At 60.7% G+C, this 22500-nt stretch overlaps 2 non-coding genes across 2 annotated transcripts; both read right to left on the bottom strand.

Moving 5' to 3' along the window:
• Positions 1 to 2177: 2177 nt before the first annotated feature.
• On the bottom strand, positions 2178 to 2296 carry LOC131864560 (5S ribosomal RNA). The gene has a single exon (XR_009363327.1). It is a non-coding gene; the product is annotated as a 5S ribosomal RNA (ribosomal RNA).
• Positions 2297 to 10114: 7818 nt separating this feature from the next.
• On the bottom strand, positions 10115 to 10233 carry LOC131864547 (5S ribosomal RNA). Its single transcript, XR_009363314.1, has one exon. It is a non-coding gene; the product is annotated as a 5S ribosomal RNA (ribosomal RNA).
• Between the last annotated feature and the right edge of the window lie 12267 nt (positions 10234 to 22500).

Below are 22500 nucleotides of genomic sequence, written 5' to 3'. Positions count from 1 at the left end.
CTTTTATGGAAATTAGTGAAGGCATCGCATCAAAGGTGCGCACCTCGCTGCCCACCTTGGTGTGCTCCGAGGTGCCCACCACGGTGCGCAACGCCGGTGCGAACCCGGGAGCGCCCCGATGTGTGCTCCAAGGTGCGGCGTGCACGAAGTCGGACCCCGGTTTGCCCCGGGTGCGCACCTCGCGTGCACCTTGGTGCGCACACCTTGGCTGGGTTGCGCGGCCTGGTGGGCACCATGGTGCGCACCAAGGAGCGCTCCGAAGTGTGCTCCAAGGTGCGGCGTGCACGAAGTCGGAGCCCGGTTTGCCCCGGGTACGCACCTCGCGTGCACCTTCGCCGGGGTGGGCACCTCGGCTGGGTTGCGCGCCCTGGTGCGCACCAAGGAGCGCTCCGAAGTGTGCTCCAAGGTGCGGCGTGCACGAAGTCGGAGCCCGGTTTGCCCCGGGTGCGCACCTCGCGTGCACCTTCGGCGGGGTTGCGCGCCCTGGTGGGCACCATGGTGCGCACCAAGGAGCGCTCCGAAGTGTGCTCCAAGGTGCAGCGTGCACGAAGTCGGAGCCCGGTTTGCCCCGGGTGCGCACCTCGCGTGCACCTTCGGCGGGGTTGCGCGCCCTGGTGGGCACCATGGTGCGCACCAAGGAGCGCTCCGAAGTGTGCTCCAAGGTGCGGCGTGCACGAAGTCGGAGCCCGGTTTGCCCCGGGTGCGCACCTCGCGTGCACCTTCGCCGCGGTGGGCACCATGGCGTGCACGAAGTCGGAGCCCGGTTTGCCCCGGGTGCGCACCTCGCGTGCACCTTCGCCGGGGTGGGCACCTCGGCTGGGTTGCGCGCCCTGGTGCGCACCAAGGAGCGCTCCGAAGTGTGCTCCAAGGTGCGGCGTGCACGAAGTCGGAGCCCGGTTTGCCCCGGGTGCGCACCTCGCGTGCACCTTCGCCAGGGTGGGCACCTCGGTGCGCACACCTTCTCAATGTTTTCTTGCCTTTTCTGGAAATTGGTGAAGGCAGCGCATCAAAGGTGCGCACCTCGGTGTGCTCCGAGGTGCGAACCCGAGAGCGCTCCGAGGTGCCCACGAAGTCGAAAGTCGGGTTAATTGCATTGTTTTCCCCGGGTGCGCTCCGAGGTGCGCAACATCGGCGCGCACCAAGGAGGGCTCCGAAGTGTGCTCCAAGGTGCGCACGATGGCGTGCACCTCTGGTGCGCACGATTCGGAGCTCGGTTTGACCGGGGTGCGCACACCTTGGCTGGGTTGCGCACCTTTTGTGCGCTCCAAGGTGCGCACGAAGTCGGAGCTCGGTTTGCCCCGGGTGCGCACCTTCGCCAGGGTGCGCACCTTGATGCGCACGCCTTGGCTGGGCTGCGCACCTTGGTGGGCGCCATGGTGCGCACCTTTCGTGCGCTCCAAGGTGCGCACGAAGTCGGAGCTCGGTTTGCCCCGGGTGCGCACCTTGGTGGGCGCCATGGTGCACTCCGAGGTGCCCAAGATTGGTGCGCACCAAGGAGCGCTCCGAAGTGCGCTCCAAGGTGCGCGCGAAGTCGAAAGTTGGGTTAATTGTCCGGTTTGCCTCGGGTGCGCACCTTGCGTGCACCTTCGCCAGGGTGGGCGCCTTGGTGCGCACACCTTGGCTGGGCTGCGCACACCTTGGCACCCGCGTTTCCTTCATTTTAAATTTTTTTTTTTTACAATCTCTCAAGTGGGAAATTCTATAATCTCAACTTTTTTTGCCTTTTCAGGAAACTTTTGAATGGAGCGCATCATTGGTGCGCTCCGAAGTGTGCTCCAAAGCTCTCTCCAGCTGCGTGCACCTGCCCCGGCCGCGCACCCGGCCCCGCCCAGCTTCGCTCACCTGTCCCGGGCGTCTGGTGCGGAACCTTAGAGTAAGAAACATCACCGTGCACCTTGGCCAACGTGCGCGACTCGACCGAGCGCGCACTGGCCGAGGTGCACACCGATTTCACCTGGGTGCGCGCGCAGCACCTCGGGCGCACCGGGGTGCGCGCACAACGCCCGGGTTGCACCGTGGCCTGTGTGCTCGGGGCGCCTCGGGTGCGCGCTCGGTGTCGCCCCCGCGCGCGCGGTAGTGCGGGCAGCGCACCCCGGCCCGGCCCGGCCCCGACGAGAACGCAAACGGGCAAAAGGTTTATTCAAATAGCATTGCGATGCCCGGCGAAAAACTAAAAAAGGGTGCAACACCGGGACTTCCCGGGAGGTCACCCATCCCAGTACTACTCCGGCCCAAGCGCGCTTAACTGCGGAGTTCTGATGGGATCCGGTGCACTAACGCTGGTATGATCGCACCCGTTATGAGCTTGTCGCAGTGTGTACTTAGCAAACCGCGACCCACGTGCGAATCCACCCCGGCCACCCACCCCCGTCGAGGTGCACACCCTCCCTCGCGAAGTGCGCCCCGTTCGCCAAGTGTGAGCCCTGCCCGGGTGCGCGCACCTTGCTAGGGCGTCGGGTGTGCACCCGGCCCGGCCTACGTGCGTGCACCTGTAGGGGGCGTCGTGTGCGTGCAGTGTCCCGTCTGCAACGCGGTGCCCACACACCACCTCGGGCGCAACGACCTGCGCTCACATGTGGGCCGAGTGCACCTTGGTGCATGTTCGGGGCGCCTCGGGTGCACGCTCGATCTTGCCCCGGTGCACCAAGGCGCTCGGTTTGCCCCGGGTGCGCACTTGGTGCAAGGTGGGCACCCAAAATAGGGATCAAGCACCAAAACACAAGTTTCGGGATGCAAAATGGGACCCAAGGACCACAAATGCGTTCCAAGACCCATGATGGGTCCACGAGAACAAAAATGTGTTCCGAGACTTAATAAACAAATATTGGGTTTTAGGAGAAGAAACATGCTCTGATGCCCAAAACGAGAATCGACCCCGAAAAGGCCACAGGCCAAAAGTGGGATGCGAGACAAAAAAAAATGGGACCCGAGGACCAAAATTGGGTTCCCAGGTCGAAGACAGGGCAACCGGACAAGAAACGACCTCTAAGGCTCGAAATGAGTCCCGACGACTAAAACTTGACAAGAAGCACCCATCAGGCACCCAACTCGACACCCATGGGATGCCGACCCACCCGGGCTTCCACCTAGCACACCTTGGCACCCACCCACCCTCGCACCCAACCTCGCACCCAACTTAGCACCTTTGAACCCACATTGGCACTCACCCTGACCCTGGCACCTTGGAACCCACATTGGCACTCACCTTGACCCTGGCACCCACCTTTGCACTCACCTTGGGACCCACCCTGGCTCCCACCTCGGCACCCACCCAGACACCCACCTTGGTTCCTTGGCACCCACCTTGGATCCTTGGCACCCACCCCGACACCCACCTTGGCACGCAACTTGGCTACTTGCCACCCACCTTGGCTCCTTGACGCCCACCCCGACAACCACCCCGTGACCTACCCTGGCTAGGGTTGGTGCACACCCACCCTGGTGCCCACCTTGGCACCCACCCTATGACCCACCTTGGCACGCACCTTAGTACCCACCCCGTTACCCACCCTAGGACCCACCCCGTGACCCACCTTGGCCAGGGTGGGTGCCTTGGTGCGCACAACTTGCCTGGGCTGCACACCAGGGCGGGCTCAAGATGGCACCCGCGTTCCGTTTTTTTCACTATCTTTCAAAACGGAAATTTTAAAATCTCATTTTTTTCTTTTTTTTGCCTTTTCTGGAAATTAGTGAAGGCAGCGCATCAAAGGTGCGCAATGCTGGTGCGAACCCGGGAGCGCTCCGATGTGTGCTCCAAGGTGCGGCGTGCACGAAGTCCGAGCCCGGTTTGCCCCGGGTGCGCACCTCGCGTGCACCTTCGCCGGGGTGAGCACCTTGGCTGGGTTGCGCGCCCTGGTGCGTACCAAGGAGCGCTCTGAAGTGTGCTCCAAGGTGCGGCGTGCACGAAGTCGGAGCCCGGTTTGCCCCGGGTGTGCACCTCGGGTGCGCACCTCGCGTGCACCTTCGCTGCGGTGGGCACCTTGGCTGGGTTGCGCGCCTTGGTGGGCACCATGCAGTGCACGAAGTCGGAGCCCGGTTTGCCCCGGGCGCGCACCTCCGCCAGGGTGGGCACCTTGGTGCGCACAACTTGCCTGGGCTGCGCATCAGGAAGGGCTCAAGATGGCACCCGCGTTCCGTTTTTTTCACTATCTTTCAGAACGGAAATTTTAAAATATCGTTTTTTTTTGCCTTTTCTGGAAATTAGTGAAGGCAGCGCATCAAAGGTGCGCAACGCTGGTGCGAACCTGGGAGCGCTCCGATGTGTGCTCCAAGGTGCGGCGTGCACGAAGTCGGAGCCCGGTTTGCCTCGGGTGCGCCCTGGTGGGCACCATGGTGCGCACCAAGGAGCGCTCCGAAGTGTGCTCCAAGGTGCGGCCTGCACGAAGTCGGAGCCCGGTTTGCCCCGGGTGTGCACCTCGGGTGGGCACCTTGGTGCGCATGCCTTGCCTGGGCTGCGCACCAGGGCGGGCTCAAGATGGCACCCGCGTTCCTTTTTTTTCACTATCTTTCAAAACGGAAATTTTAAAATCTCATTTTTTTTTGCCTTTTTCTGGAAATTAGTGAAGGCAGCGCATCAAAGGTGCGCACCTCGCTGCCCACCACGGTGCGCAACGCCGGTGGGCACCCGGGAGTGCTTCGAAGTGTGCTCCAAGGTGCTGCGTGCACGTTGTCGGAGCCCGGTTTGCCCCGGGTGCGCACCTCGCGTGCACCTTCGTCGGGGTGGGCACCTTGGCTTGGTTTGCCCCGGCTGCGCTCCGAAGCGGGGTTATTGGAGCGCCGCCTCTTTTTTTGTCGGAGCGTTTGGTGGGGTTTCTCGCATTGGCTCTTCCGAGGCCCGGTTGCCACCCTGGCGCGCACGAAGTCGGAAGTAGGGTTAATTGCCCGGGTGCGCACCTTTGCCAGGGTGGCACCTTACCTGGGCTGCGCACCAGGGCGGGCTCAAGATGGCACGCGCGTTCCGTTTTTTTCACTATCTTTCAAAACGGAAATTTTAAAATCTCCTTTTTTTTTTGCCTTTTCTGGAAATTAGTGAAGGCAGCGCATCAAAGGTGCGCACCTCGCTGCCCACCTTGGTGTGCTCTGAGGTGCGCACCCGGGAGCGCTACGAAGTGTGCTCCAAGGTGCGGCGTGCACGTTGTCGGAGCCCGGTTTGCCCCGGGTGCGCACCTCGCCTGCACCTTGGCCGGGGTGGGCACCTTGGCTGGGTTTGCCCAGGGTGCGCTCCGAAGCGGGGTTACTGGAGCGCCCCCTCTTTTTTTGTCAGAGAGTTTGTTGGGGTTTCTCGCATTGGCTCTTCCCAGGCCCGGTTGTTGGGTGCGCTCCCACCCTGGCGCGCGCGAAGTTGGAAGTTGGGTTAATTGCCCGGGCGCGCACCTTCGCCAGGGTGGGCACCTTGGTGCGCAAACCTTGGCTGGGCTGCGCACCAGGGCGGGCTCAAGATGGCACCAGCATTCCCTTTTTCTCACTATCTTTCAAAACGGAAATTTTAAAATCTCGTTTTTTTTTTGCCTTTTATGGAAATTAGTGAAGGCATCGCATCAAAGGTGCGCACCTCGCTGCCCACCTTGGTGTGCTCCGAGGTGCCCACCACGGTGCGCAACGCCGGTGCGAACCCGGGAGCGCCCCGATGTGTGCTCCAAGGTGCGGCGTGCACGAAGTCGGACCCCGGTTTGCCCCGGGTGCGCACCTCGCGTGCACCTTGGTGCGCACACCTTGGCTGGGTTGCGCGGCCTGGTGGGCACCATGGTGCGCACCAAGGAGCGCTCCGAAGTGTGCTCCAAGGTGCGGCGTGCACGAAGTCGGAGCCCGGTTTGCCCCGGGTGCGCACCTTCGCCGCGGTGGGCACCATGGCGTGCACGAAGTCGGAGCCCGGTTTGCCCCGGGTGCGCACCTCGCGTGCACCTTCGCCGGGGTGGGCACCTCGGCTGGGTTGCGCGCCCTGGTGCGCACCAAGGAGCGCTCTGAAGTGTGCTCCAAGGTGCGGCGTGCACGAAGTCGGAGCCCGGTTTGCCCCGGGTGTGCACCTCGGGTGCGCACCTCGCGTGCACCTTCGCTGCGGTGGGCACCTTGGCTGGGTTGCGCGCCTTGGTGGGCACCATGCAGTGCACGAAGTCGGAGCCCGGATTGCCCCGGGCGCGCACCTCCGCCAGGGTGGGCACCTTGGTGCGCACAACTTGCCTGGGCTGCGCACCAGGAAGGGCTCAAGATGGCACCCGCGTTCCGTTTTTTTCACTATCTTTCAGAACGGAAATTTTAAAATCTCATTTTTTTTTGCCTTTTCTGGAAATTAGTGAAGGCAGCGCATCAAAGGTGCGCAACGCTGGTGCGAACCTGGGAGCGCTCCGATGTGTGCTCCAAGGTGCGGCGTGCACGAAGTCGGACCCCGGTTTGCCCCGGGTGCGCACCTCGCGTGCACCTTGGTGCGCACACCTTGGCTGGGTTGCGCGCCCTGGTGGGCACCATGGTGCGCACCAAGGAGCGCTCCGAAGTGTGCTCCAAGGTGCGGCGTGCACGAAGTCGGAGCCCGGTTTGCCCCGGGTGCGCACCTCGCGTGCACCTTCGCCGCGGTGGGCACCATGGCGTGCACGAAGTCGGAGCCCGGTTTGCCCCGGGTGCGCACCTCGCGTGCACCTTCGCCGGGGTGGGCACCTTGGTGTGCAGACCTTGGCTGGGTTGCGCGCCCTGGTGGGCACCATGGTGCGCACCAAGGAGCGCTCCGAAGTGTGCTCCAAGGTGCGGCCTGCACGAAGTCGGAGCCCGGTTTGCCCCGGGTGTGCACCTCGGGTGGGCACCTTGGTGCGCATGCCTTGCCTGGGCTGCGCACCAGGGCGGGCTCAAGATGGCACCCGCGTTCCTTTTTTTTCACTATCTTTCAAAACGGAAATTTTAAAATCTCATTTTTTTTTGCCTTTTTCTGGAAATTAGTGAAGGCAGCGCATCAAAGGTGCGCACCTCGCTGCCCACCACGGTGCGCAACGCCGGTGGGCACCCGGGAGTGCTTCGAAGTGTGCTCCAAGGTGCTGCGTGCACGTTGTCGGAGCCCGGTTTGCCCCGGGTGCGCACCTCGCGTGCACCTTCGTCGGGGTGGGCACCTTGGCTGGGTTTGCCCCGGCTGCGCTCCGAAGCGGGGTTATTGGAGCGCCGCCTCTTTTTTTGTCGGAGCGTTTGGTGGGGTTTCTCGCATTGGCTCTTCCGAGGCCCGGTTGCCACCCTGGCGCGCACGAAGTCGGAAGTAGGGTTAATTGCCCGGGTGCGCACCTTTGCCAGGGTGGGCACCTTACCTGGGCTGCGCACCAGGGCGGGCTCAAGATGGCACGCGCGTTCCGTTTTTTTCACTATCTTTCAAAACGGAAATTTTAAAATCTCCTTTTTTTTTTGCCTTTTCTGGAAATTAGTGAAGGCAGCGCATCAAAGGTGCGCACCTCGCTGCCCACCTTGGTGTGCTCTGAGGTGCGCACCCGGGAGCGCTACGAAGTGTGCTCCAAGGTGCGGCGTGCACGTTGTCGGAGCCCGGTTTGCCCCGGGTGCGCACCTCGCCTGCACCTTGGCCGGGGTGGGCACCTTGGCTGGGTTTGCCCAGGGTGCGCTCCGAAGCGGGGTTACTGGAGCGCCCCCTCTTTTTTTGTCAGAGCGTTTGGTGGGGTTTCTCGCATTGGCTCTTCCCAGGCCCGGTTGTTGGGTGCGCTCCCACCCTGGCGCGCGCGAAGTTGGAAGTTGGATTAATTGCCCGGGCGCGCACCTTCGCCAGGGTGGGCACCTTGGTGCGCACACCTTGGCTGGGCTGCGCACCAGGGCGGGCTCAAGATGGCACCAGCATTCCCTTTTTCTCACTATCTTTCAAAACGGAAATTTTAAAATCTCGTTTTTTTTTTGCCTTTTATGGAAATTAGTGAAGGCATCGCATCAAAGGTGCGCACCTCGCTGCCCACCTTGGTGTGCTCCGAGGTGCCCACCACGGTGCGCAACGCCGGTGCGAACCCGGGAGCGCCCCGATGTGTGCTCCAAGGTGCGGCGTGCACGAAGTCGGACCCCGGTTTGCCCCGGGTGCGCACCTCGCGTGCACCTTGGTGCGCACACCTTGGCTGGGTTGCGCGGCCTGGTGGGCACCATGGTGCGCACCAAGGAGCGCTCCGAAGTGTGCTCCAAGGTGCGGCGTGCACGAAGTCGGAGCCCGGTTTGCCCCGGGTACGCACCTCGCGTGCACCTTCGCCGGGGTGGGCACCTCGGCTGGGTTGCGCGCCCTGGTGCGCACCAAGGAGCGCTCCGAAGTGTGCTCCAAGGTGCGGCGTGCACGAAGTCGGAGCCCGGTTTGCCCCGGGTGCGCACCTTCGCCGCGGTGCGCACCATGGCGTGCACGAAGTCGGAGCCCGGTTTGCCCCGGGTGCGCACCTCGCGTGCACCTTCGGCGGGGTTGCGCGCCCTGGTGGGCACCATGGTGCGCACCAAGGAGCGCTCCGAAGTGTGCTCCAAGGTGCGGCGTGCACGAAGTCGGAGCCCGGTTTGCCCCGGGTGCGCACCTCGCGTGCACCTTCGGCGGGGTTGCGCGCCCTGGTGGGCACCATGGTGCGCACCAAGGAGCGCTCCGAAGTGTGCTCCAAGGTGCGGCGTGCACGAAGTCGGAGCCCGGTTTGCCCCGGGTGCGCACCTCGCGTGCACCTTCGCCGCGGTGGGCACCATGGCGTGCACGAAGTCGGAGCCCGGTTTGCCCCGGGTGCGCACCTCGCGTGCACCTTCGCCGGGGTGGGCACCTCGGCTGGGTTGCGCGCCCTGGTGCGCACCAAGGAGCGCTCCGAAGTGTGCTCCAAGGTGCGGCGTGCACGAAGTCGGAGCCCGGTTTGCCCCGGGTGCGCACCTCGCGTGCACCTTCGCCAGGGTGGGCACCTCGGTGCGCACACCTTCTCATTGTTTTCTTGCCTTTTCTGGAAATTGGTGAAGGCAGCGCATCAAAGGTGCGCACCTCGGTGTGCTCCGAGGTGCGAACCCGAGAGCGCTCCGAGGTGCCCACGAAGTCGAAAGTCGGGTTAATTGCATTGTTTTCCCCGGGTGCGCTCCGAGGTGCGCAACATCGGCGCGCACCAAGGAGGGCTCCGAAGTGTGCTCCAAGGTGCGCACGATGGCGTGCACCTCTGGTGCGCACGATTCGGAGCTCGGTTTGACCGGGGTGCGCACACCTTGGCTGGGTTGCGCACCTTTTGTGCGCTCCAAGGTGCGCACGAAGTCGGAGCTCGGTTTGCCCCGGGTGCGCACCTTCGCCAGGGTGCGCACCTTGATGCGCACGCCTTGGCTGGGCTGCGCACCTTGGTGGGCGCCATGGTGCGCACCTTTCGTGCGCTCCAAGGTGCGCACGAAGTCGGAGCTCGGTTTGCCCCGGGTGCGCACCTTGGTGGGCGCCATGGTGCACTCCGAGGTGCCCAAGATTGGTGCGCACCAAGGAGCGCTCCGAAGTGCGCTCCAAGGTGCGCGCGAAGTCGAAAGTTGGGTTAATTGTCCGGTTTGCCTCGGGTGCGCACCTTGCGTGCACCTTCGCCAGGGTGGGCGCCTTGGTGCGCACACCTTGGCTAGGCTGCGCACACCTTGGCACCCGCGTTTCCTTCATTTTAAATTTTTTTTTTTTACAATCTCTCAAGTGGGAAATTCTATAATCTCAACTTTTTTTGCCTTTTCAGGAAACTTTTGAATGGAGCGCATCATTGGTGCGCTCCGAAGTGTGCTCCAAAGCTCTCTCCAGCTGCGTGCACCTGCCCCGGCCGCGCACCCGGCCCCGCCCAGCTTCGCTCACCTGTCCCGGGCGTCTGGTGCGGAACCTTAGAGTAAGAAACATCACCGTGCACCTTGGCCAACGTGCGCGACTCGACCGAGCGCGCACTGGCCGAGGTGCACACCGATTTCACCTGGGTGCGCGCGCAGCACCTCGGGCGCACCGGGGTGCGCGCACAACGCCCGGGTTGCACCGTGGCCTGTGTGCTCGGGGTGCCTCGGGTGCGCGCTCGGTGTCGCCCCCCGCGCGCGCGGTAGTGCGGGCAGCGCACCCCGGCCCGGCCCGGCCCCGACGAGAACGCAAACGGGCAAAAGGTTTATTCAAATAGCATTGCGACGCCCGGCGAAAAACTAAAAAAGGGTGCAACACCGGGACTTCCCGGGAGGTCACCCATCCCAGTACTACTCCGGCCCAAGCGCGCTTAACTGCGGAGTTCTGATGGGATCCGGTGCACTAATGCTGGTATGATCGCACCCGTTATGAGCTTGTCGCAGTGTGTACTTAGCAAACCGCGACCCACGTGCGAATCCACCCCGGCCACCCACCCCCGTCGAGGTGCACACCCTCCCTCGCGAAGTGCGCCCCGTTCGCCAAGTGTGAGCCCTGCCCGGGTGCGCGCACCTTGCTAGGGCGTCGGGTGTGCACCCGGCCCGGCCTACGTGCGTGCACCTGGAGGGGGCGTCGTGTGCGTGCAGTGTCCCGTCTGCAACGCGGTGCCCACACACCACCTCGGGCGCAACGACCTGCGCTCACATGTGGGCCGAGTGCACCTTGGTGCATGTTCGGGGCGCCTCGGGTGCACGCTCGATCTTGCCCCGGTGCACCAAGGCGCTCGGTTTGCCCCGGGTGCGCACTTGGTGCAAGGTGGGCACCCAAAATAGGGATCAAGCACCAAAACACAAGTTTCGGGATGCAAAATGGGACCCAAGGACCACAAATGCGTTCCAAGACCCATGATGGGTCCACGAGAACAAAAATGTGTTCCGAGACTTAATAAACAAATATTGGGTTTTAGGAGAAGAAACATGCTCTGATGCCCAAAACGAGAATCGACCCCGAAAAGGCCACAGGCCAAAAGTGGGATGCGAGACAAAAAAAAATGGGACCCGAGGACCAAAATTGGGTTCCCAGGTCGAAGACAGGGCAACCGGACAAGAAACGACCTCTAAGGCTCGAAATGAGTCCCGACGACTAAAACTTGACAAGAAGCACCCATCAGGCACCCAACTCGACACCCATGGGATGCCGACCCACCCGGGCTTCCACCTAGCACACCTTGGCACCCACCCACCCTCGCACCCAACCTCGCACCCAACTTAGCACCTTTGAACCCACATTGGCACTCACCCTGACCCTGGCACCTTGGAACCCACATTGGCACTCACCTTGACCCTGGCACCCACCTTTGCACTCACCTTGGGACCCACCCTGGCTCCCACCTCGGCACCCACCCAGACACCCACCTTGGTTCCTTGGCACCCACCTTGGATCCTTGGCACCCACCCCGACACCCACCTTGGCACGCAACTTGGCTACTTGCCACCCACCTTGGCTCCTTGACGCCCACCCCGACAACCACCCCGTGACCTACCCTGGCTAGGGTTGGTGCACACCCACCCTGGTGCCCACCTTGGCACCCACCCTATGACCCACCTTGGCACGCACCTTAGTACCCACCCCGTTACCCACCCTAGGACCCACCCCGTGACCCACCTTGGCCAGGGTGGGTGCACCCACCCTGGTGCCCACCTTGGCACCCACCCATCCTAGCACCCAGCCTGTGACCGGGCTTGGAACCCAACCTTGCACCCGCACCCGTCTTGGCCAGTGTGGGTGCGCACCCATCCTGGCACCCACGTTGTGACACACCCTTTAACCCACGCACCCTAGCACCCACGTTGGCACCCACCTTGGAACCCAACCTAGCAACTTGGCACCCACCCCGTGACCCACCTTGGCATCCACCATAGCAGTCGCCGACTTGGCACCCACCTCGGCACCCACCTTGACACTTGTGGACCCACCTTGCCACTCACCCTAGCATCGACCCATCCTAGCACCCACCCTGGCACCTTTGCACCCTAGCACTCACCCATCCTAGCACCTAACCTGTGACCCACCTTGACACTCACCCTCGCACCCACCTTGGAACCCAACCTAGCACCCACCCACCCTGACACCAACCCTAGCACCTACCCACCCTTGCACCCACCCTGTGACCCATCTTGGCACCCACCCATCCTACCACTCAACCTATCACCCACCTTCTCACCCACCTTGGCATCCACCTTAGCACCCACCCACACTGGCACCTTGGCACCCACCTCGGGCAAGGTGGGTGCACACCCACCCTGGCACCCAATTTAGAACCCACCGAGCATGTTACCCACCTTGGCACCCACATTGCAGCCCACCCTAGTACCCACCCTATGACCCACATTGGCATCCACACCCTAGCACCCAGGCACCTCGACACCCGCCTTGACACCCACCCTAGCACTGAACCTGTGACCCACCTTGGAACTCACCCTAGAACCCACCCACCCTGTGAACCACCTTGGCATCCACCTTAGCACCCACCCACCTTGGCACCCACTCTAGCACTCACCCATCCTAACACCCAACTTGTTACCCACCTTGGCACCCGCCCTCGCGTCCACCTTGAAACCCACCCTAGCACCCACCCACGCAGGAGCCCACCTTGGCACCCAACCTAACACCCACGCATCCTGGCACCCAACTTGTGACCCACCTTGGAACCCACCCTAGTACCCACCTTTGAACCCACTATATCACCAACCCACCTTGGCACCCACCCTATGACCCTCTTTGGAATCCACCCTAGCACGCACCCACCCTGGCACCCACCATGGAGCGCACCCTAGCACCCACCCACCTCGGCACGCACCTCAACACCCACCTTGGTGTGCGCACTGCGCCAACCTCTCAAAGACCCTATGTGGTGCGCTCCAAAGTGTACACCTTTGGTGCGCTCCAAGGTGCGCACCTTTGGTGCACACCGAGGTGCACACCAAAGTGTGCACCGAGGTGAGCACCAAAGTGCACTCCAGGGTGCACACCAAGGCGTGCACCTTTGGTGCGGTCAATGCAAACGAATTCGGAAGTTGGGGTCGATGTCCTAATCGCTGCTGCAGACTACACGTATGAGAATCGGACAAATAGCTTTATATAGGGGAGGTGTTGCGTTTGATGGGTCGACTCCCCTGGTTGTGTGCACTGCACCAACTTCAAAGACCCTGTCTTGTTTAAGAAGTCAAAAGTTGGGGTGGATGTCCTAATCATTGCTGCAGTCTACGCATGTATGAGAATCAGACAAATAGCTTATATAGGGGAGGTGTTGCATTCGGTGGGTTGACTCCCCTGGTTGTGCGCACTGCGCCAACCTCAAAGACCCCGCATAGCAGAAGAAGTCGGAAGTCGGATTTTGGTGAGCACCAAGGCGTGCACCTTTGGTGCGGTCAACGCAGACGAATTCAGAAGTTGGGGTGGATGTCCTAATCGTTGTTGCAGGCTACACATGTATGAGAATCAGACAAATAGCTTATATAGGGGAGGTGTTGGGTTTGATGGGTCAACTCCCTTGGTTGTGCGCATTACGCCAACCTCAAAGACCTTGTTTTCGTTAAGAAGTCAAAAGTTGGGGTCAATGTCCTAATGGCTCCTGCAGGCTACACATGTATGAGAATCGGACAAATAGCTTATATAGGGGAGGTGTTGGGTTTGATGGGTCGACTCCCCTGGTTGTGCGCATTACGTCAACCTCAAAGACCTTGTTTTCGTTAAGAAGTCAAAAGTTGGGGTCGATGTCCTAATTGCTCCTGTAGACTACACATGTATGAGAATCAGACAAATAGCTTATATAGGGGAGGTGTTGGGTTTGATGGGTTGACTCCCCTAGTTGTTCGCATTACACCAACCTCAAAGACCTTGTTTTCGTTTAGAAGCCGAAAGTTGGGGTCGATGTCCTAATTGCTCCTGCAGGCTACGCATGTATGAGAATCAGACAAATAGCTTATATAGGGGAGGTGTTGGGTTTGATGGGTCGACTCCCCTGGTTGTGCGCATTGCGCCAACCTCAAAGACCCTGCATTGCGGATGAAGTCGAAAGTCAGAGTTTGGTGTGCTACAAGGTGTGGTCGAAGGTGCTCACCTAGGTGTGCACCTTTGGAGCACAGGAAAAGTGCCCTCCAAAAGTGCGCACCTTTGGAGTGCACAAAAGTGCCCTCCAAAAGTGCGCACCTTTGGAGCGCAGAAAAGTGCCCTCCAAAAAGTGCCCTCCAAAAGTGCGCACCTTTGGAGCGCAGAAAAGTGCCCTCCAAAAAGTGCCCTCCAAAAGTGCGCACCTTTGGAGCGCAGAAAAGTGCCCTCCAAAAAGTGCCCTCCAAAAGTGCGCACCTTTGGAGCGCAGAAAAGTGCCCTCCAAAAAGTGCCCTCCAAAAGTGCGCACCTTTGGAGCGCAGAAAAGTGCCCTCCAAAAAGTGCCCTCCAAAAGTGCGCACCTTTGGAGCGCAGAAAAGTGCCCTCCAAAAAGTGCCCTCCAAAAGTGCGCACCTTTGGAGCGCAGAAAAGTGCCCTCCAAAAAGTGCCCTCCAAAAGTGCGCACCTTTGGAGCGCAGAAAAGTGCCCTCCAAAAAGTGCCCTCCAAAAGTGCGCACCTTTGGAGCGCAGAAAAGTGCCCTCCAAAAGTGCGCACTTTTGGTGCGCACCAAGGCGCTGGTTCGGTCGTTGCAGGCGAGTTCGGAAGTTGGGGTCGATGTCCTGAGCGGAGGTGCAAACTACACAGGTGTCGGAATCGGACAAATAGCTTATATAGGGGAGGTGTATGCTTCGATGGGTCGACTCCCCAGGTTGAGCGCACCGCGCCAACCTCAAAGACCCTACGGTATGGATGAAGTCGGAAGTTGGGTCCGATGACCGATTCGATTAGTAGGTATGCTCATGAGGTCGGAATTTGGGTCCGATGACCTGCCATGTGCAGGAAGGCGAATGTTGACACTGTGCGTTGCAAGGTGCACACCAAGGCGCTGGTGCGGTCTTTTTAGTCGAGTTCGGAAGTTGGGGTCGATGTCCTGATCGGAGGTGCAAGCTACACAGGTGTGGGAATCGGACAAATAGCTTATATAGGGGAGGTGTATGCTTCGTTGGGTCGACTCCCCGGGTTGAGCGCACCGCGCCAACCTCAAAGACCCTACGGTATGGATGAAGTCGGAAGTTGGGTCCGATGACCGATTCGATATGTAGGCATACTCGCGAGGTCGGAATTTGGGTCCGATGACCTGCCACGTGCAGGAAGGCGAATGTTGGCACTGTGCGTTGCAAGGTGCGCACCAAGGCGCTGGTTCGGTCGTTGGAGGCGAGTTCGGAAGTTGGGGTCGATGTCTTGATCGGAGGTGCAAACTACACAGGTGTGGGAATCGGACAAATAGCTTATATAGGGGAGGTGTATGCTTCGTTGGGTCGACTCCCCGGGTTGAGCGCACCGCGCCAACCTCAAAGACCCTACGGTATGGATGAAGTCGGAAGTTGGGTCCGATGACCGATTCGATATGTAGGCATACTCGCGAGGTCGGAATTTGGGTCCGATGACCTGCCATGTGCAGGAAGGCGAATGTTGGGACTGTGCGTCGCAAGGTGCGCACCAAGGCGCTGGTGCCGTCGTTGCAGTCGAGTTCGGAAGTTGGGGTCGATGTCCTGGTCAGAGGTGCAAACTACACAGGTGTGGGAATCGGACAAATAGCTTATATAGGGGAGGTGTATGCTTCGATGGGTCGACTCCCTGGGTTGAGCGCACCGCGCCAACCTCAAAGACCCTACAGTATGGATGAAGTCGGAAGTTGGGTCCGATGACCGATTCGATACGTAGGCATATTGGCGAGGTCTGAATTTGTGTCCGATGACCTGCCATGCGCAGGAAGGCGGAATTTGGGTCCGATGACCGAGTTGATGGCGTGCCATGCGCAGAAAGGCGGAATTTGGGTCCGATGACCGAGTTGATGTTGATGGCCCGCCATGCACAGGAAGGCGGAATTTGGGTCCGATGACCGATTTGAAGGCGTGCCATACGCAAAAAGGCGGAGTTTGGGTCCGATGACCGAGTTGATATTGATGGCCCGCCATGCGCAGGAAGGCGGAATTTGGGTCCGATGACCTGACATACGCATGGAGTCCGACTCGGGGGCCGATGTTCGATTCGATGACTTGCATTGTGGGTAAAGTCGGAAGTTGTGGTCTTTGACCCGATTCGATGACCAGACTTCGGCTGCTTGAGAATCGGACAAATAACTTATATAGGGGAGGTAGTGTTCTCGAGCATCCTCCCCCCGTGCCCGTTTATGTCGATTGATGCTGGTGCTCGACTGGTTGGAGCGCTCGGATGCAAAAATCTTGCACCAGGATTTATCGATTGTGATGGACACGGCAAGTCTCCTGATTGCTATGCAGGAGCTCATCGTGAATCTCTATGCGGCCTTGGTATGGACTCGACCTGCGGAATGGTTCGGCAATGGTAGTCGCTCCAACACGTCCTTGCAATGGCCACAGAGGTGATTCGACTAGAGCTCCAGTCTAGCTTTTGGGTTGCTTGGCGGACTGGTATAGCCGCGATCGAGTTCCGGCCATGAACGTTTTAGATAGCTCTTGGGCTTTCTGGGACGGAAGTCGGAAGTTTGGGCTGTTGTCCGATTTGATGACCATTCTTCGGATGTGTGAGAATCGGACAAATAACTTATATAGGGGACTGTGTTGTCTCACGCAGCCCCCTCCGTGCCCCTCTATCTCGACCGATGTTGGTGCTTGAAAGGGTTGGGATCGCTCGGATTTATAAACGTGCACCACCATTTGTCGAGTGTGAGGGACGCGGCAGGTCTCCTAAATGCTATGCGGGCGCTCTCTGAGAATCTCTATCCGGCCTCGACACAGACTAGTCTTGCTGAATGGTTTGGCACTGGTAGTCGATCCAACACGTCGTTGTTGTGGCCGCCTAGGCGATTCGATTCGAGCCCCCGTCTAGCTTTTGGGTTGCTTGGCGGATTTTGCCCTATCCGCAAGTGAGCTCGGTCCCTAAACGTTCGAGAAACCCGATTGCTATGCGCCGACTCTCTTTCTTGCGAGCCTCCATCTAGCTTTTGGGTCTCTACGGAACGGAAGTCGGAATCTGGGACCGTTGTTTGATTCGACGAGGCAGACTACGGTTGTGCGAGAATCGGACAAATAACTTATATAGGGGAGGTGTTGACTGGAGCATTCTCCCCCGTGCCCCTCTAACTCGACCAATGCTGGCGCTCGAACGGTGGTAGCGCTCGGATTTTCATTGAGCGCCAGCATTGGTCGATTTAGAGGGGCATGCGAGATTCCCGAATGCTATGCGAGGGCTCTAACGGAAATGTCTATTGGTTTCGGTATGGATGCAATTGCGAGTGGTTCGGCAAAGGTAGTCGTTCCGATGCGTCCATGTCGTGGCCAAATCGATAATTCGATTTGAGCCCTCGTATAGCATTTGGGTCTCTCGATGTGATTCCGCATTCCAGTCCCTTTGGGCACTGCTTGAGCCGCATCCCAGGGGGTTCCCTTCCCAATAATCTGCCTCGCAACCCGATTGCTATGCGGTGAGGCTCCTCGGCCGCCTCGGAACTATCTGTGTATCAGACGCATCGCGGGATAAGGGGTTGGCAACGGTAGTCGCCCCAAGCGCGTCCGATGCTTGGACCATTCCGAGGCGGCCCTGAAGCCTCTTCCGTCTAGCCGTTGGGTCCTTCTCGCCGCATCCCTCGCCTCGCACCCCGATTGCTATGCGGTGAGGCTCCTCGGCCGCCTCGGAACTATCTGTGTATCGGACGCGTCGCGGGATAAGGGGTTGTCACTGGTAGTCGCCCCAAGCGCGTCCGATGCTTGGACCATTCCGAGGCGGCCCTGAAGCCTCTTCCGTCTAGCCGTTGGGTCCTTCTCGCCGCATCCCTCGCCTCGCACCCCGATTGCTATGCGGTGAGGCTCCTCGGCCGCCTCGGAACTATCTGTGTATCGGACGCGTCGCGGGATAAGGGGTTGTCATTGGTAGTCGCCCCAAGCGCGTCCGATGCTTGGACCATTCCGAGGCGGCCCTGAAGCCTCTTCCGTCTAGCCGTTGGGTCCTTCTCGCCGCATCCCTCGCCTCGCACCCCGATTGCTATGCGGTGAGGCTCCTCGGCCGCCTCGGAACTATCTGTGTATCGGACGCGTCGCGGGATAAGGGGTTGTCACTGGTAGTCGCCCCAAGCGCGTCCGATGCTTGGACCATTCCGAGGCGGCCCTGAAGCCTCTTCCGTCTAGCCGTTGGGTCCTTCTCGCCGCATCCCTCGCCTCGCACCCCGATTGCTATGCGGTGAGGCTCCTCGGCCGCCTCGGAACTATCTGTGTATCGGACGCGTCGCGGGATAAGGGGTTGTCACTGGTAGTCGCCCCAAGCGCGTTCGATGCTTGGACCATTCCGAGGCGGCCCTGAAGCCTCTTCCGTCTAGCCGTTGGGTCCTTCTCGCCGCATCCCTCGCCTCGCACCCCGATTGCTATGCGGTGAGGCTCCTCGGCCGCCTTGGAACTATCTGTGTATCGGACGCGTCGCGGGATAAGGGGTTGTCACTGGTAGTCGCCCCAAGCGCGTCCGATGCTTGGACCATTCCGAGGCGGACCCGAAGCCTCTTCCGTCTAGCCGTTGGGTCCTTCTCGCCGCATCCTTCGCCTCGCACCCCGATTGCTATGCGGTGAGGCTCCTCGGCCGCCTCGGAACTATCTGTGTATCGGACGCGTCGCGGGATAAGGGGTTGTCACTGGTAGTCGCCCCAAGCGCGTCCGATGCTTGGACCATTCCGAGGCGGACCCGAAGCCTCTTCCGTCTAGCCGTTGGGTCCTTCTCGCCGCATCCCTCGCCTCGCACCCCGATTGCTATGCGGTGAGGCTCCTCGGCCGCCTTGGAACTATCTGTGTATCGGACGCGTCGCGGGATAAGGGGTTGTCACTGGTAGTCGCCCCAAGCGCGTCCGATGCTTGGACCATTCCGAGGCGGACCCGAAGCCTCTTCCGTCTAGCCGTTGGGTCCTTCTCGCCGCATCCCTCGCCTCGCACCCCGATTGCTATGCGGTGAGGCTCCTCGGCCGCCTTGGAACTATCTGTGTATCGGACGCGTCGCGGGATAAGGGGTTGTCACTGGTAGTCGCCCCAAGCGCGTCCGATGCTTGGACCATTCCGAGGCGGACCCGAAGCCTCTTCCGTCTAGCCGTTGGGTCCTTCTCGCCGCATCCCTCGCCTCGCACCCCGATTGCTATGCGGTGAGGCTCCTCGGCCGCCTTGGAACTATCTGTGTATCGGACGCGTCGCGGGATAAGGGGTTGTCACTGGTAGTCGCCCCAAGCGCGTCCGATGCTTGGACCATTCCGAGGCGGCCCCGAAGCCTCTTCCGTCTAGCCGTTGGGTCCTTCTCGCCGCATCCCTCGCCTCGCACCCCGATTGCTATGCGGTGAGGCTCCTCGGCCGCCTTGGAACTATCTGTGTATCGGACGCGTCGCGGGATAAGGGGTTGTCACTGGTAGTCGCCCCAAGCGCGTCCGATGCTTGGACCATTCCGAGGCGGCCCCGAAGCCTCTTCCGTGTAGCCGTTGGGTCCTTCTCGCCGCATCCCTCGCCTCGCACCCCGATTGCTATGCGGTGAGGCTCCTCGGCCGCCTTGGAACTATCTGTGTATCGGACGCGTCGCGGGATAAGGGGTTGTCACTGGTAGTCGCCCCAAGCGCGTCCGATGCTTGGACCATTCCGAGGCGGACCTGAAGCCTCTTCCCTCTAGCCGTTGGGGCTTTCTCGCCGCATCCCTCGCCTCGCACCCTGATTGCTATGCTGTGAGGCTCCTCGGCCGCCTTGGAACTATCTGTGTATCGGACGCATCGCGGGATAAGGGGTTGGCAGTGGTAGTCGCCCCAAGCGCATCCGATGCTTGGACCATTCCGAGGCGGCCCTGCAGCCTCTTCCGTCTAGCCGTTGGGGCCATCTCGCCGCATCCCCCACCTCGCACCACGATTGCTATGCGGTGAGGCTCCTTGGCCGCCTCGGAACTATCTGTGTATCGGACGCATCGCGGGATAAGGGGTTGTCACTGGTAGTCGCCCCAAGCGCGTCCGATGCTTGGACTATTCCGAGGCGGCCCTGCAGCCTCTTCCGTCTAGCCGTTGGGGCCATCTCGCTGCATCCCCCACCTCCTCGGCCGCCTCGGAACTATCTGTGTATCGGACGCATCGCGGGATAAGGGGTTGGCAGTGGTAGTCGCCCCAAGCGCGTCCGATGCTTGGACTATTCCGAGGCAGCCCTGCAGCCTCTTCCGTCTAGCCTTTGGGGCCATCTCGCCGCATCCCTCGCCTCGCACCCCGATTGCTATGCGGTGAGGCTCCTCGGCCGCCTGGGAACTATCTTCGTATCGGACGCATCGCGGGATAAGGGGTTGTCACTGGTAGTCGCCCCAAGCGCGTCCGATGCTTGGACTATTCCGAGGCGGCCCTGTGGCCTCTTCCGTCTAGCCGTTGGGGCCATCTCGCCGCATCCCCCACCTCGCACCCCGATTGCTATGCGGTGAGGCTCTTCGGCCGCCTTGGAACTATCTTCGTATCGGACGCATCGCGGGATAAGGGGTTGTCACTGGTAGTGGCCCCAAGCGCGTCCGATGCTTGGACTATTCCGAGGCGGCCCTGCAGCCTCTTCCGTCTAGCCGTTGGGGCCATCTCGCCGCATCCCCCACCTCGCACCCCGATTGCTATGCGGTGAGGCTCCTCGGCCGCCTTGGAACTATCTTCGTATCGGACGCATCGCGGGATAAGGGGTTGTCACTGGTAGTCGCCCCAAGCGCGTCCGATGCTTGGACTATTCCGACGTGGCCCTGTGGCCTCTTCCGTCTAGCCGTTGGGGCCATCTCGCCGCATCCCCCACCTCGCACCCCGATTGCTATGCGGTGAGGCTCCTCGGCCGCCTTGGAACCATCTTCGTATCGGACGCATCGCGGGATAGGGGGCTGTCACTGGTAGTCGCCCCAAGCGTGTCCGATGCTTGGACCATTCCTAGGCGGCCCTGAAGCCTCTTCCGTCTAGCCGTTGGGGCCTTCCCGCCCCATCCCTCGCCTCGCACCCCCGATTGCTATGCGGTGAGGCTCCTCGGCCGCCTTGGAACCATCTGTGTATCGGACGCATCGCGGGATAAGGGGTTGGCACTGGCAGTCGCCCCAAGCGCGTCCGATGCTTGGACCATTCCGAGGTGGCCCTGAAGCCTCTTCCGTCTAGCCGTTGGGGCCTTCCCGCCCCATCCCTCGCCTCGCACCCCGATTGATATGCGGTGAGGCTCCTCGGCCGCCTTGGAACTATCTGTGTATCGGACGCATCGCGGGATAAGGGGTTGGCACTGGTAGTCGTCCCAATCGCATCCGATGCTTGGACCATTCCGAGGCGGCCCTGCAGCCTCTTCCGTTTAGCCGTCGGGGCCTTCCCGCCGCATCCCTCGCCTCGCATCCCGATTCCTATGCGGTGAGTCTTCTCGGCCGCCGCGGAACTATACCTGTTATTGCTACTGCATCCTTCGGCTGGTAACCTCCTCTGCCGCCTTGGAACGTTCTCTTTGTCGGACGCGTCGCGGGATAAGGGGTTGGCACTGGTAGTCGCCCCAAGCGCGCCCGATGCATAGACCGCTCCGAGTCGACCTTGCTTTCAGCCTCTCACATGCATAGACCTCTCTGAGTCGACCCTGCAGCCTCTCACGTTTAGCCTTTGGAATCTCGCCTCACAACATGATTGCTATCCTTGATGCATCCCTTGCCTCGAGCCCTGATTGCTTTCTTGGCTGCATCCCTCCTCTCCTCACAGCCCGGTTGTCATCACTGCTTCATCCGTCGCTTCATGCATTCTGGCTGCTGGGCCCTTCCCACCGCACACCTCGATTGCTATCTCTTCTGCATCACACACCCCGATTGCTATCTCTGCTACATCCCTCGGCTCTCACTTCTGCATCCTTCGCCTCACACCTCGATTGCTATCAATGCTGCATCCGTAACCTCACACCCCGATTGCTATGCGGGGAGGCTCCTTGGCCGCCTTGGAAATTTCTGTGTGTCGGACGCACCGCGGGATAAGGGGTTGGCACTGGTAGTCGCCCCAAGTGCGCCCGATTCTTAGACCGCTTCGAGGTGACCTCGTAGCCTCTTTCGTCCAGGCTTCCTGCCTTCAACGCCCTTTTTACACCTCGATTGCTATGCGCGGGCTCGTTGGCGTCTATCACCTCTCTGCGAAGAGTGGCACGATGATTGTTGGGGTAAATCGTAGCAGTCCGATCTCTGGCCTTGGGCCATTGTGAGGGCTGATCGATTTCCTGTGCGCATCTCGTGTTCGCCCAGTAACAGACTCGACGACTTGTAATCGGTCTTGTTCCCGATTGTTCCTGGAGGTAGTCTTCGGAACTCTTGGATTTGACCTGTCACTCGAACTGTCCTCTTCCGAGGATGCTTGTGTGTGTGTGCTTGTGCCATTTCCTTGGCGGTATTAACGAGATATTAAAGAGCGGAGTGAGCGCCTCGCCCAGCTATGTTTGGGGCTCTCACTCCCTTACCCGGTGTGCGACCGCTTTGCACGTAGGTTGCGGAGCATCGCGACTCTTTCGATGTTTGGCGGTTGTCTTCCGGTGATGCGTTGGTCCCGAAGTGCACGTTACTAGCATTTCTGCCATTGTTC

This window comes from Cryptomeria japonica, unplaced genomic scaffold (genome assembly GCF_030272615.1).
Source record: "Cryptomeria japonica unplaced genomic scaffold, Sugi_1.0 HiC_scaffold_88, whole genome shotgun sequence".
Classification (NCBI taxonomy): Eukaryota; Viridiplantae; Streptophyta; class Pinopsida; order Cupressales; family Cupressaceae; genus Cryptomeria; species Cryptomeria japonica.
Note: the sequence above shows the minus strand (reverse complement) of the source record. Positions and strands in the feature narration are given on the sequence as shown.